The sequence below is a fragment of the Vicugna pacos genome, unplaced genomic scaffold (genome assembly GCF_048564905.1).
Source record: "Vicugna pacos unplaced genomic scaffold, VicPac4 scaffold_20, whole genome shotgun sequence".
Lineage (NCBI taxonomy): Eukaryota > Metazoa > Chordata > Mammalia > Artiodactyla > Camelidae > Vicugna > Vicugna pacos.
The window spans coordinates 73,577,542-73,592,089 of NW_027328741.1; the positions used below are offsets into that span (position 1 = coordinate 73,577,542).

Sequence of the window (14,548 nt, forward strand, 5' to 3'; positions counted from 1 at the left end):
CTGAATGGCTTGGAAGTGCCCCGTGGGTCGTGTGGATTATCTGACCTCTTTCAAGAACATGAGCGTTTTTATCATCTCTGCCATCTCTTCTCTGTAGACGTCAGGGATCTTGGACCCGTTCTTGGAGCAGAGAATTGAGGAACTTCCTCCAGTCCACGGTGGCCCTCCGTATGTTTCTGCTAGTATCAGCGAGGTTCAATATGTCTCATGAATGCCTTTCGAGCCTGCTATCCTCTACAGCTGTCTCCAGGCCAGTATTCTCTATTGTAGCAGAACATCTCTCATCAATGTGTTCGCATCTCTCCTCAATCCGTGCAGCCACATTTTCGGCCAGCTTCTCTTCGTGTCTCCCATAAAGTCGACTTCAACAGGACTGGGCAAGTCTGAAAGGACCTCGGAGCCTCTCCAGTAAGCTGAAGACAGGCAGATCTTCCACTGTCTGCCCTTTCAGGTTCTGGAAACTGACCCGTGAACTCAGGTCTTTGGGCAGCAGCAGTATCTCGAACTGACACAGCTTCCCGGACCAAAGACCTAAGCCAAGCTCCACAGAGGGCGGCAGCCCCTCCATCGCACTGATCCACCCACAGAACTCTGCCCGGTTACCTAGGATCCACCAGCCACAACAAGCCTCGCGGTACACACCAACATTCCACCTGGAATCCAACCGCTAACTGCCATCCCCAATGGCTGCTGCATCTTGTCAGTGTTGGGGGAGGGGCTGCATCCGACGAGAGGTTCCTAAGGTAAAAGTGATTCTACCCACTAGCGTGCCATGGGCCTTTGTTCTTCCCTCTTTCCTTTTGTTCAGATCTGTATGCACTGTAGCAACGGAGGGAAGTGTGTCCATTTTCAGTTGAATGTTTCACACGTCTTTAAACTTTCTAACAGTTCACAGTACACAGAGACCCACTAAGGGAAACTATTGTTCCTGTAATATGGGCACACCCGCAATACATAGCCGTCGGTTGATTTCTGCTGAAACACCCGCATTCACGGGACATCTATCCATTTGTTTCAAGGGGGCTGAAATTCCTAGGAATGATACAATCCCCAATGTGCACTTTACTGCCTGTCTCTTTTGATCTTAGTACACTTTTGCGGAGCTACTTTTCCTTGTTATAGGCTTGTGCCATTTCTTCTCGACGTAGTGTAGAATATGGCATTCATTCATCCTGTTGGAAGACTTGTAAGTCTATATCACGGACTAGGAATCCATTGGATTCCAAATCGGCATTTGGGTTAGGTCACGATATGCTCATATGAATCAATATTTACGAATATAAATGCACGCCTCTGATTTCCGAATACAGGTGTGCTGAGTACATTCAAGCCGCGATACTGGGTCGATGCGTACTGAATGATCCTTGACATCACCTTGAGTAATTTCTTTTGAATATTCATGTTACCCTACCATTTTGTGTTGTTTGTTTGTTTGATTCTTTCTTGGTCTGCTTCTCGTTTGCTTTGCAAACACGTCAGGCCATGCATCTCTCCGTTTGCTTCCAACAGAGAGTCATATAAGCTGACTCCCTTAAGATAGTGCTTCCAATCCCCTATGATTTCCTGCTTCCCTCTCCCATCTTTAGGGTTTTGATGTCCTCCTTGCCTTCTTCTTGTTTCTTCTTTTCCACTCATGCTCTTCTTGCATTTCCAATAAGGGTTTTCTTCTTTCCATTTCATCTTGCTGCTTATCCCTTCAGGGGAGAATTCTCAACCTTTCTTTTAGGATAAGTTTTGAACTGCTGAATTCTTTTAAGATTTGCAGGTCTGTGGCATTCTCTAGCTCTGCTGTTATTAGAAATGGTGGTCATGTGGCATAGGCTACCCTAGATGGCAGCATTTTGCCATTCAAGCTATGGTCTATGTCCTGGCACTCCTCCCTGTCCTGCAATATTGCTGCTGAGATAGCAGCTGAAACCCCTCTGGAGGTTCTCTTGTGACTATGTTGCTTTCCTCCAGGCGCATTTTAAATCACTGGGATGCTCATGAACTTTGTTGATTTGGATCATACAGCTGCTGCTAAGTCTATTGGGATTCCACCTCTTTTGGACGCTGTGTACTTCCTGAATTCGCCTAGATGATTCTATCTTGGCTTTCAGCAAGTTTCAGTCTGATTTTTCTACACAGAACTTTTCAAACATTGTTTGTTTCTTTATCTCTTGCTTTTCCATCTGGGACTCTTTCGAATTTTAGTCTTTCATGCCTTGTCTTCAACCAGGATTCAACAGCAATGTTTTCATTGGTTGGCACTTGCTTTCCTATGTGTGCTTCTGACCGAGGGATTTCTGTTCCCCTGTCTTCAAAGTCATTCACGCGTCCCTCTGCAATATCTCGTCTGCTTAGGACGGAATGTTAGCCCTGATATTTTCTCATCCACTGAGTTTTCTGAGATTATTTGGCTCGTCTTTAGGCTTTCTCTTCCCCTTTTCTGGTATTCTGCCTTTTGTGATTCTGAGACACTGTTGTTCTTCAGTGTTTCCCTCACCTCCATTTTCAATACTTGCTCTGGAGAACGTTTTGCAGTCTAGTTGTCTGAAAGCTTATCTTTAGGGCCTTCAATCTCTTGGGAAATGAAAATGGTACTTCCTTTTCCTTTTACTGTATTTCTTCATCTCTACTGGTCAGGTAATTTCAGGTATCTAATGTAGACTTCTAGGGCTTGGTTAAGTGAAAACTTTAGACACTTGGCTCTACACAATTGCATGGGATTTCTGTGAGGACAAATTTTCCTAGACATTGATGCCATGTCCTGTTCCTGTGTGTGTTGTCTGGTCTATCTCCAATTGCTGGTGTTGCCTTTGTTGTGATGAACCCCCCATACTATTTCGATTAGGATAACCTCATTTTGATTACGCTTATCTCACAAGTCTGAAAGAGCACAGGACACTTCCTCTGGTGGAAATGGAGCTTCTAAAGGTTCTCAGCTCTGCATTCTACTCTATGTTATTTTGGAGTGTTTCCAGAAGAGCAGAGTGTGAGTGCGCTTGTGCTTTGTAGTGCCACGGGAATGTCCCACTGAAACCAGTTCTTCCAAGAGCTTCTCTGTCTACAGAAACACCAGTGGAAGCATATCTATGGATGTCACACATCAGGGCCTGCTGGAATGATCCCGCAGCCCGAACTTGGTGTCCTCGCTGCCGAACCGTGCCGGTGCCATCCAAAATGTAGCATCCGCTTTTGAGAGATAAACTGAAGGAAATCCTTCCTCTTCTCACGCTGTGGTCTTGGACCACACTTCCTTGTCCTCTCATCCTTGTGGCACGGGTGCACGAAGGCAACCACAGAGCTGTTGCACATCCTGTGCCTCAAACCAAACCATAATCACAGCCCAGGTTATGAATGTAGCAGATCCTAAGGCTTTTCATTCTGAATTCAAACCCAAGGCCCCCTGGATCCCTCAGACCCGATGCACAATATCTCTGATTCAGCCCCACACATGCTCTATTGGCCAAATGCCAAATAGGTCTCTGGTCCTGCAGATGCACTGGGTGTGGCCATGGGACATATCGCTAATTTCAACTGCGCGCGCCAGGGTGGTTGCTTGCTCATTGGGGCCACAGGTCGGTTTGCTCTCTTGATAGGACCCACCACATCCCACAACGCACTCCAGATCCCTGAGACTCAGCGTGTGCCACCATCCGTAGCCCTATCCCTCCCTGAACGCTGCCTCTGCTACCTCAAATTTGGCAGCTCGGAGCTTGGTCTCAGAATCAACTGTGGGGATATTTTGCACTGGATTCTTTGAGTTCTGTCAGCCAAGCATCTGCTGTGCACTCTTCTAACACTCAGCGCATCACCTTCAATCCCATGTCTCCTGTCCGCTTGAGAGTGTGCGTCCAAGTTAAAGAGAGTTTCACCTTTACTGCTCCATCAACAGGGCTCAGACCATGCACTGGTATCCATTCCCTGCTTTTCCTTCTCCTGCTTCCAGGTGTTCTGAGGCCTCATCCTGTCTTTGGAAGTAACAGACCTCTCTTCGGCAAGTGTCCTGTGCCAAGGGCTGGGTGAGTGGATGTTTCCATTGCTGTGTCCATGGGAGCGAGTGAGCGCAGGTTGCACTGCATCTCTGTCAACTGGGCATCGATGAATCAACACTTTCCAGATACATTTCACAGAAATGTGATTTTTTTTATCTCTTTGTTTCTATACAGCCATGGTGGGAGGGATTGTCCGAAGACTCCAGTTTTGACATTGTGTTGATATCTCATTTGCAGTCTTTAAAAATTTAATAGAATTGATATAAATGTTTTGGGAGTTATACGAAAATGAAGTTAGTTTCTGAAACATACTAAATCGACCTAGAAGCCAGACTTGTCAATTTCGGTAACATTTTGTCAGCTCTAAGGAAAACATAGACAGATAGAATGCAAACTAGCAGTCCGAACTGTTAAAGGGGTCATGTCAGCTCTTTACTGTTGAAGCCTCCGAAACCAACAGGAACCATGAAATAACTAATGGAAACATGAAATAACCCCCAAGCTTGGATTCCCTTGTGCATGTGGTGCCCTTTACTCCCGATGACACCTACTGGTCAATGTTGGCATTTCAAGGTGTAACATCCCTCTCAAGGAAAATACAAGAGGAAACGAACTAAATATATACATTTAGCTTTGAATCCAAAGAACTTAGAGGCATTATGGCTATGAGAACCCTGCTGCAGCTATGCTAGGCTACTGAGAACCAGGTGTTCTTCTATCAGTGATGAGAACGCTTAATCATCCGATCATGTTGGGTAAAGCAATTGAATGCAACCAAGTCTGCACCCCCATGATAGATTGCCCCCGGGGGCTTGACTCAATTGAAAGACGGTCCACATAAGCTGTGTCTTTCATGTCATTGGCGACTTTTACAGTTCCGTTCACTATCTGACTTCTAATATTTACCTAGACTGTCATGAAAAACGGAGGCCTAATACAGATTCAAGTTCAGTCAAAGATTCTCCTCACTTACCACACTCCCTTCACCCCAGAGAAGACATAATCCCAGCATTTGCTGAATCTAGCGGAAGGCCATCGTTTCTTTGTGGGAGCTAAGTATTCAATTCCTATCTATTTCATACGAGAGTATTTGACCTTTATGGGGTTCCCTGTTGTTCACAGAGGATGAAGCTAGAGGAAATCTGATTCTAGGAGGGGCTTGCTCTTCTCTTACTGGCTTCATTGCAGCTCAGGTACTGATCCCTCAAAATGGATGCCTGAGTGGAGGGGAGGGAAGAGCAAGTGCTTGATAGCTAGGCCCAAACCTGGGAAAAGGCTTACCTGGGCTTGGTGCACTTTGATCTGAATGGCTTGGAATTGCCCCTTGGGTCGTGTGGATTATCTGACCTCTTTCAAGAACATGAGCGTTTTTATCATCTCTGCCATCTCTTCTCTGTAGACGTCAGGGATCTTGGATCCGTTCTTGGAGCAGAGAATTGAGGAACTTCCTCCAGTCCACGGTGGCCCTCCGTATGTTTCTGCTAGTATCAGCGAGGTTCAATATGTCTCATGAATGCCTTTCGAGCCTGCTATCCTCTACAGCTGTCTCCAGGCCAGTATTCTCTATTGTAGCAGAACATCTCTCATCAATGTGTTCGCATCTCTCCTCAATCGGTTCAGCCATGTTTTCGGCCAGCTTCTCTTCGTGTCTCCCATAAAGTCGACTTCAACAGGACTGGGCAAGTCTGAAAGGACCTCGGAGCCTCTCCAGTAAGCTGAAGACAGGCAGATCTTCCACTGTCTGCCCTTTCAGGTTCTGGAAACTGACCCGTGAACTCAGGTCTTTGGGCAGCAGCAGTATCTCGAACTGACACAGCTTCCCGGACCAAAGACCTAAGCCAAGCTCCACAGAGGGCGGCAGCCCCTCCATCGCACTGATCCACCCACAGAACTCTGCCCGGTTACCTAGGATCCACCAGCCACAACAAGCCTCGCGGTACACACCAACATTCCACCTGGAATCCAACCGCTAACTGCCATCCCCAATGGCTGCTGCATCTTGTCAGTGTTGGGGGAGGGGCTGCATCCGACGAGAGGTTCCTAAGGTAAATGTGATTCTACCCACTAGCGTGCCATGGGCCTTTGTTCTTCCCTCTTTCCTTTTGTTCAGATCTGTATGCACTGTAGCAACGGAGGGAAGTGTGTCCATTTTCAGTTGAATGTTTCACACGTCTTTAAACTTTCTAACAGTTCACAGTACACAGAGACCCACTAAGGGAAACTATTGTTCCTGTAATATGGGCACACCCGCAATACATAGCCGTCGGTTGATTTCTGCTGAAACACCCGCATTCACGGGACATCTATCCATTTGTTTCAAGGGGGCTGAAATTCCTAGGAATGATACAATCCCCAATGTGCACTTTACTGCCTGTCTCTTTTGATCTTAGTACACTTTTGCGGAGCTACTTTTCCTTGTTATAGGCTTGTGCCATTTCTTCTCGACGTAGTGTAGAATATGGCATTCATTCATCCTGTTGGAAGACTTGCAAGTCTATATCACGGACTAGGAATCCATTGGATTCCAAATCGGCATTTGGGTTAGGTCACGATATGCTCATATGAATCAATATTTACGAATATAAATGCACGCCTCTGATTTCCGAATACAGGTGTGCTGAGTACATTCAAGCCGCGATACTGGGTCGATGCATACTGAATGATCCTTGACATCACCTTGAGTAATTTCTTTTGAATATTCATGTTACCCTACCCTTTTTGTGTTGTTTGTTTGTTTGATTCTTTCTTGGTCTGCTTCTCGTTTGCTTTGCAAACACGTCAGGCCATGCATCTCTCCGTTTGCTTCCAACAGAGAGTCATATAAGCTGACTCCCTTAAGATAGTGCTTCCAATCCCCTATGATTTCCTGCTTCCCTCTCCCATCTTTAGGGTTTTGATGTCCTCCTTGCCTTCTTCTTGTTTCTTCTTTTCCACTCATGCTCTTCTTGCATTTCCAATAAGGGTTTTCTTCTTTCCATTTCATCTTGCTGCTTATCCCTTCAGGGGAGAATTCTCAACCTTTCTTTTAGGATAAGTTTCGAACTGCTGAATTCTTCTAAGATTTGCAGGTCTGTGGCATTCTCTAGCTCTGCTGTTATTAGAAATGGTGGTCATGTGGCATAGGCTACCCTAGATGGCAGCATTTTGCCATTCAAGCTATGGTCTATGTCCTGGCACTCCTCCCTGTCCTGCAATATTGCTGCTGAGATAGCAGCTGAAACCCCTCTGGAGGTTCTCTTGTGACTATGTTGCTTTCCTCCAGGCGCATTTTAAATCACTGGGATGCTCATGAACTTTGTTGATTTGGATCATACAGCTGCTGCTAAGTCTATTGGGATTCCACCTCTTTTGGACGCTGTGTACTTCCTGAATTCGCCTAGATGATTCTATCTTGGCTTTCAGCAAGTTTCAGTCTGATTTTTCTACACAGAACTTTTCAAACATTGTTTGTTTCTTTATCTCTTGCTTTTCCATCTGGGACTCTTTCGAATTTTAGTCTTTCATGCCTTGTCTTCAACCAGGATTCAACAGCAATGTTTTCATTGGTTTGCACTTGCTTTCCTATGTGTGCTTCTGACCGAGGGATTTCTGTTCCCCTGTCTTCAAAGTCATTCACGCGTCCCTCTGCAATATCTGGTCTGCTTAGGACGGAATGTTAGTCCTGATATTTTCTCATCCACTGAGTTTTCTGAGATTATTTGGCTCGTCTTTAGGCTTTCTCTTCCCCTTTTCTGGAATTCTGCCTTTTGTGATTCTGAGACACTGTTGTTCTTCAGTGTTTCCCTCACCTCCATTTTCAATACTTGCTCTGGAGAGCGTTTTGCAGTCTAGTTGTCTGAAAGCTTATCTTTAGGGCCTTCAATCTCTTTGGAACTGAAAATGGTACTTCCTTTTCCTTTTACTGTATTTCTTCATCTCTACTGGTCAGGTAATTTCAGGTATCTAATGTAGACTTCTAGGGCTTGGTTAAGTGAAAACTTTAGACACTTGGCTCTACACAATTGCATGGGATTTCTGTGAGGACAAATTTTCCTAGACATTGATGCCATGTCCTGTTCCTGTGTGTGTTGTCTGGTCTATCTCCAATTGCTGGTGTTGCCTTTGTTGTGATGAACCCCCCATACTATTTCGATTAGGATAACCTCATTTTGATTACGCTTATCTCACAAGTCTGAAAGAGCACAGGACACTTCCTCTGGTGGAAATGGAGCTTCTAAAGGTTCTCAGCTCTGCATTCTACTCTATGTTATTTTGGAGTGTTTCCAGAAGAGCAGAGTGTGAGTGCGCTTGTGCTTTGTAGTGCCACGGGAATGTCCCACTGAAACCAGTTCTTCCAAGAGCTTCTCTGTCTACAGAAACACCAGTGGAAGCATATCTATGGATGTCACACATCAGGGCCTGCTGGAATGATCCCGCAGCCCGAACTTGGTGTCCTCGCTGCCGAACCGTGCCGGTGCCATCCAAAATGTAGCATCCGCTTTTGTGAGATAAACTGAAGGAAATCCTTCCTCTTCTCACGCTGTGGTCTTGGACCACACTTCCTTGTCCTCTCATCCTTGTGGCACGGGTGCACGAAGGCAACCACAGAGCTGTTGCACATCCTGTGCCTCAAACCAAACCATAATCACAGCCCAGGTTATGAATGTAGCAGATCCTAAGGCTTTTCATTCTGAATTCAAACCCAAGGCCCCCTGGATCCCTCAGACCCGATGCACAATATCTCTGATTCAGCCCCACACATGCTCTATTGGCCAAATGCCAAATAGGTCTCTGGTCCTGCAGATGCACTGGGTGTGGCCATGGGACATATCGATAATTTCAACTGCGCGCGCCAGGGTGGTTGCTTGCTCATTGGGGCCACAGGTCGGTTTGCTCTCTTGATAGGACCCACCACATCCCACAACGCACTCCAGATCCCTGAGACTCAGCGTGTGCCACCATCCGTAGCCCTATCCCTCCCTGAACGCTGCCTCTGCTACCTCAAATTTGGCAGCTCGGAGCTTGGTCTCAGAATCAACTGTGGGGATATTTTGCACTGGATTCTTTGAGTTCTGTCAGCCAAGCATCTGCTGTGCACTCTTCTAACACTCAGCGCATCACCTTCAATCCCATGTCTCCTGTCCGCTTGAGAGTGTGCGTCCAAGTTAAAGAGAGTTTCACCTTTACTGCTCCATCAACAGGGCTCAGACCATGCACTGGTATCCATTCCCTGCTTTTCCTTCTCCTGCTTCCAGGTGTTCTGAGGCCTCATCCTGTCTTTGGAAGTAACAGACCTCTCTTCGGCAAGTGTCCTGTGCCAAGGGCTGGGTGAGTGGATGTTTCCATTGCTGTGTCCATGGGAGCGAGTGAGCGCAGGTTGCACTGCATCTCTGTCAACTGGGCATCGATGAATCAACACTTTCCAGATACATTTCACAGAAATGTGATTTTTTTTATCTCTTTGTTTCTATACAGCCATGGTGGGAGGGATTGTCCGAAGACTCCAGTTTTGACATTGTGTTGATATCTCATTTGCAGTCTTTAAAAATTTAATAGAATTGATATAAATGTTTTGGGAGTTATACGAAAATGAAGTTAGTTTCTGAAACATACTAAATCGACCTAGAAGCCAGACTTGTCAATTTCGGTAACATTTTGTCAGCTCTAAGGAAAACATAGACAGATAGAATGCAAACTAGCAGTCCGAACTGTTAAAGGGGTCATGTCTGATCTTTACTGTTGAAGCCTCCGAAACCAACAGGAACCATGAAATAACTAATGGAAACATGAAATAACCCCCAAGCTTGGATTCCCTTGTGCATGTGGTGCCCTTTACTCCCGATGACACCTACTGGTCAATGTTGGCATTTCAAGGTGTAACATCCCTCTCAAGGAAAATACAAGAGGAAACGAACTAAATATATACATTTAGCTTTGAATCCAAAGAACTTAGAGGCATTATGGCTATGAGAACCCTGCTGCAGCTATGCTAGGCTACTGAGAACCAGGTGTTCTTCTATCAGTGATGAGAACGCTTAATCATCCGATCATGTTGGGTAAAGCAATTGAATGCAACCAAGTCTGCACCCCCATGATAGATTGCCCCCGGGGGCTTGACTCAATTGAAAGACGGTCCACATAAGCTGTGTCTTTCATGTCATTGGCGACTTTTACAGTTCCGTTCACTATCTGACTTCTAATATTTACCTAGACTGTCATGAAAAACGGAGGCCTAATACAGATTCAAGTTCAGTCAAAGATTCTCCTCACTTACCACACTCCCTTCACCCCAGAGAAGACATAATCCCAGCATTTGCTAAATCTAGCGGAAGGCCATCGTTTCTTTGTGGGAGCTAAGTATTCAATTCCTATCTATTTCATACGAGAGTATTTGACCTTTATGGGGTTCCCTGTTGTTCACAGAGGATGAAGCTAGAGGAACTCTGATTCTAGGAGGGGCTTGCTCTTCTCTTACTGGCTTCATTGCAGCTCAGGTACTGATCCCTCAAAATGGATGCCTGAGTGGAGGGGAGGGAAGAGCAAGTGCTTGATAGCTAGGCCCAAACCTGGGAAAAGGCTTACCTGGGCTTGGTGCACTTTGATCTGAATGGCTTGGAAGTGCCCCGTGGGTCGTGTGGATTATCTGACCTCTTTCAAGAACATGAGCGTTTTTATCATCTCTGCCATCTCTTCTCTGTAGACGTCAGGGATCTTGGACCCGTTCTTGGAGCAGAGAATTGAGGAACTTCCTCCAGTCCACGGTGGCCCTCCGTATGTTTCTGCTAGTATCAGCGAGGTTCAATATGTCTCATGAATGCCTTTCGAGCCTGCTATCCTTACAGCTGTCTCCAGGCCAGTATTCTCTATTGTAGCAGAACATCTCTCATCAATGTGTTCGCATCTTTCCTCAATCGGTTCAGCCATGTTTTCGGCCAGCTTCTCTTCGTGTCTCCCATAAAGTCGACTTCAACAGGACTGGGCAAGTCTGAAAGGACCTCGGAGCCTCTCCAGTAAGCTGAAGACAGGCAGATCTTCCACTGTCTGCCCTTTCAGGTTCTGGAAACTGACCCGTGAACTCAGGTCTTTGGGCAGCAGCAGTATCTCGAACTGACACAGCTTCCCGGACCAAAGACCTAAGCCAAGCTCCACAGAGGGCGGCAGCCCCTCCATCGCACTGATCCACCCACAGAACTCTGCCCGGTTACCTAGGATCCACCAGCCACAACAAGCCTCGTGGTACACACAAACATTCCACCTGGAATCCAACCGCTAACTGCCATCCCCAATGGCTGCTGCATCTTGTCAGTGTTGGGGGAGGGGCTGCATCCGACGAGAGGTTCCTAAGGTAAATGTGATTCTACCCACTAGCGTCCCATGGGCCTTTGTTCTTCCCTCTTTCCTTTTGTTCAGATCTGTATGCACTGTAGCAACGGAGGGAAGTGTGTCCATTTTCAGTTGAATGTTTCACACGTCTTTAAACTTTCTAACAGTTCACAGTACACAGAGACCCACTAAGGGAAACTATTGTTCCTGTAATATGGGCACACCCGCAATACATAGCCGTCGGTTGATTTCTGCTGAAACACCCGCATTCACGGGACATCTATCCATTTGTTTCAAGGGGGCTGAAATTCCTAGGAATGATACAATCCCCAATGTGCACTTTACTGCCTGTCTCTTTTGATCTTAGTACACTTTTGCGGAGCTACTTTTCCTTGTTATAGGCTTGTGCCATTTCTTCTCGACGTAGTGTAGAATATGGCATTCATTCATCCTGTTGGAAGACTTGCAAGTCTATATCACGGACTAGGAATCCATTGGATTCCAAATCGGCATTTGGGTTAGGTCACGATATGCTCATATGAATCAATATTTACGAATATAAATGCACGCCTCTGATTTCCGAATACAGGTGTGCTGAGTACATTCAAGCCGCGATACTGGGTCGATGCGTACTGAATGATCCTTGACATCACCTTGAGTAATTTCTTTTGAATATTCATGTTACCCTACCCTTTTTGTGTTGTTTGTTTGTTTGATTCTTTCTTGGTCTGCTTCTCGTTTGCTTTGCAAACACGTCAGGCCATGCATCTCTCCGTTTGCTTCCAACAGAGAGTCATATAAGCTGACTCCCTTAAGATAGTGCTTCCAATCCCCTATGATTTCCTGCTTCCCTCTCCCATCTTTAGGGTTTTGATGTCCTCCTTGCCTTCTTCTTGTTTCTTCTTTTCCACTCATGCTCTTCTTGCATTTCCAATAAGGGTTTTCTTCTTTCCATTTCATCTTGCTGCTTATCCCTTCAGGGGAGAATTCTCAACCTTTCTTTTAGGATAAGTTTCGAACTGCTGAATTCTTTTAAGATTTGCAGGTCTGTGGCATTCTCTAGCTCTGCTGTTATTAGAAATGGTGGTCATGTGGCATAGGCTACCCTAGATGGCAGCATTTTGCCATTCAAGCTATGGTCTATGTCCTGGCACTCCTCCCTGTCCTGCAATATTGCTGCTGAGATAGCAGCTGAAACCCCTCTGGAGGTTCTCTTGTGACTATGTTGCTTTCCTCCAGGCGCATTTTAAATCACTGGGATGCTCATGAACTTTGTTGATTTGGATCATACAGCTGCTGCTAAGTCTATTGGGATTCCACCTCTTTTGGACGCTGTGTACTTCCTGAATTCGCCTAGATGATTCTATCTTGGCTTTCAGCAAGTTTCAGTCTGATTTTTCTACACAGAACTTTTCAAACATTGTTTGTTTCTTTATCTCTTGCTTTTCCATCTGGGACTCTTTCGAATTTTAGTCTTTCATGCCTTGTCTTCAACCAGGATTCAACAGCATTGTTTTCATTGGTTGGCACTTGCTTTCCTATGTGTGCTTCTGACCGAGGGATTTCTGTTCCCCTGTCTTCAAAGTCATTCACGCGTCCCTCTGCAATATCTCGTCTGCTTAGGACGGAATGTTAGCCCTGATATTTTCTCATCCACTGAGTTTTCTGAGATTATTTGGCTCGTCTTTAGGCTTTCTCTTCCCCTTTTCTGGTATTCTGCCTTTTGTGATTCTGAGACACTGTTGTTCTTCAGTGTTTCCCTCACCTCCATTTTCAATACTTGCTCTGGAGAGCGTTTTGCAGTCTAGTTGTCTGAAAGCTTATCTTTAGGGCCTTCAATCTCTTTGGAACTGAAAATGGTACTTCCTTTTCCTTTTACTGTATTTCTTCATCTCTACTGGTCAGGTAATTTCAGGTATCTAATGTAGACTTCTAGGGCTTGGTTAAGTGAAAACTTTAGACACTTGGCTCTACACAATTGCATGGGATTTCTGTGAGGACAAATTTTCCTAGACATTGATGCCATGTCCTGTTCCTGTGTGTGTTGTCTGGTCTATCTCCAATTGCTGGTGTTGCCTTTGTTGTGATGAACCCCCCATACTATTTCGATTAGGATAACCTCATTTTGATTACGCTTATCTCACAAGTCTGAAAGAGCACAGGACACTTCCTCTGGTGGAAATGGAGCTTCTAAAGGTTCTCAGCTCTGCATTCTACTCTATGTTATTTTGGAGTGTTTCCAGAAGAGCAGAGTGTGAGTGCGCTTGTGCTTTGTAGTGCCACGGGAATGTCCCACTGAAACCAGGTCTTCCAAGAGCTTCTCTGTCTACAGAAACACCAGTGGAAGCATATCTACGGATGTCACACATCAGGGCCTGCTGGAATGATCCCGCAGCCCGAACTTGGTGTCCTCGCTGCCGAACCGTGCCGGTGCCATCCAAAATGTAGCATCCGCTTTTGAGAGATAAACTGAAGGAAATCCTTCCTCTTCTCACGCTGTGGTCTTGGACCACACTTCCTTGTCCTCTCATCCTTGTGGCACGGGTGCACGAAGGCAACCACAGAGCTGTTGCACATCCTGTGCCTCAAACCAAACCATAATCACAGCCCAGGTTATGAATGTAGCAGATCCTAAGGCTTTTCATTCTGAATTCAAACCCAAGGCCCCCTGGATCCCTCAGACCCGATGCACAATATCTCTGATTCAGCCCCACACATGCTCTATTGGCCAAATGCCAAATAGGTCTCTGGTCCTGCAGATGCACTGGGTGTGGCCATGGGACATATCGATAATTTCAACTGCGCGCGCCAGGGTGGTTGCTTGCTCATTGGGGCCACAGGTCGGTTTGCTCTCTTGATAGGACCCACCACATCCCACAACGCACTCCAGATCCCTGAGACTCAGCGTGTGCCACCATCCGTAGCCCTATCCCTCCCTGAACGCTGCCTCTGCTACCTCAAATTTGGCAGCTCGGAGCTTGGTCTCAGAATCAACTGTGGGGATATTTTGCACTGGATTCTTTGAGTTCTGTCAGCCAAGCATCTGCTGTGCACTCTTCTAACACTCAGCGCATCACCTTCAATCCCATGTCTCCTGTCCGCTTGAGAGTGTGCGTCCAAGTTAAAGAGAGTTTCACCTTTACTGCTCCATCAACAGGGCTCAGACCATGCACTGGTATCCATTCCCTGCTTTTCCTTCTCCTGCTTCCAGGTGTTCTGAGGCCTCATCCTGTCTTTGGAAGTAACAGACCTCTCTTCGGCAAGTGTCC

The 14,548-nt window shown here is 46.1% G+C and overlaps 1 long non-coding RNA gene across 1 annotated transcript in view; it reads left to right on the plus strand.

Annotated features, from left to right (window-relative positions):
* The window catches only part of LOC140693840 (uncharacterized), a 125,210-nt gene extending 119,435 nt beyond the window's left edge, over positions 1 to 5,775 (plus strand). The window contains exons 16-17 of the long non-coding RNA XR_012069544.1: positions 98 to 168; positions 5,598 to 5,775. This is a non-coding gene — a long non-coding RNA (uncharacterized lncRNA). The remainder of the gene's footprint in view (positions 1 to 97; positions 169 to 5,597) is intronic.
* Positions 5,776 to 14,548: the final 8,773 nt, after the last annotated feature.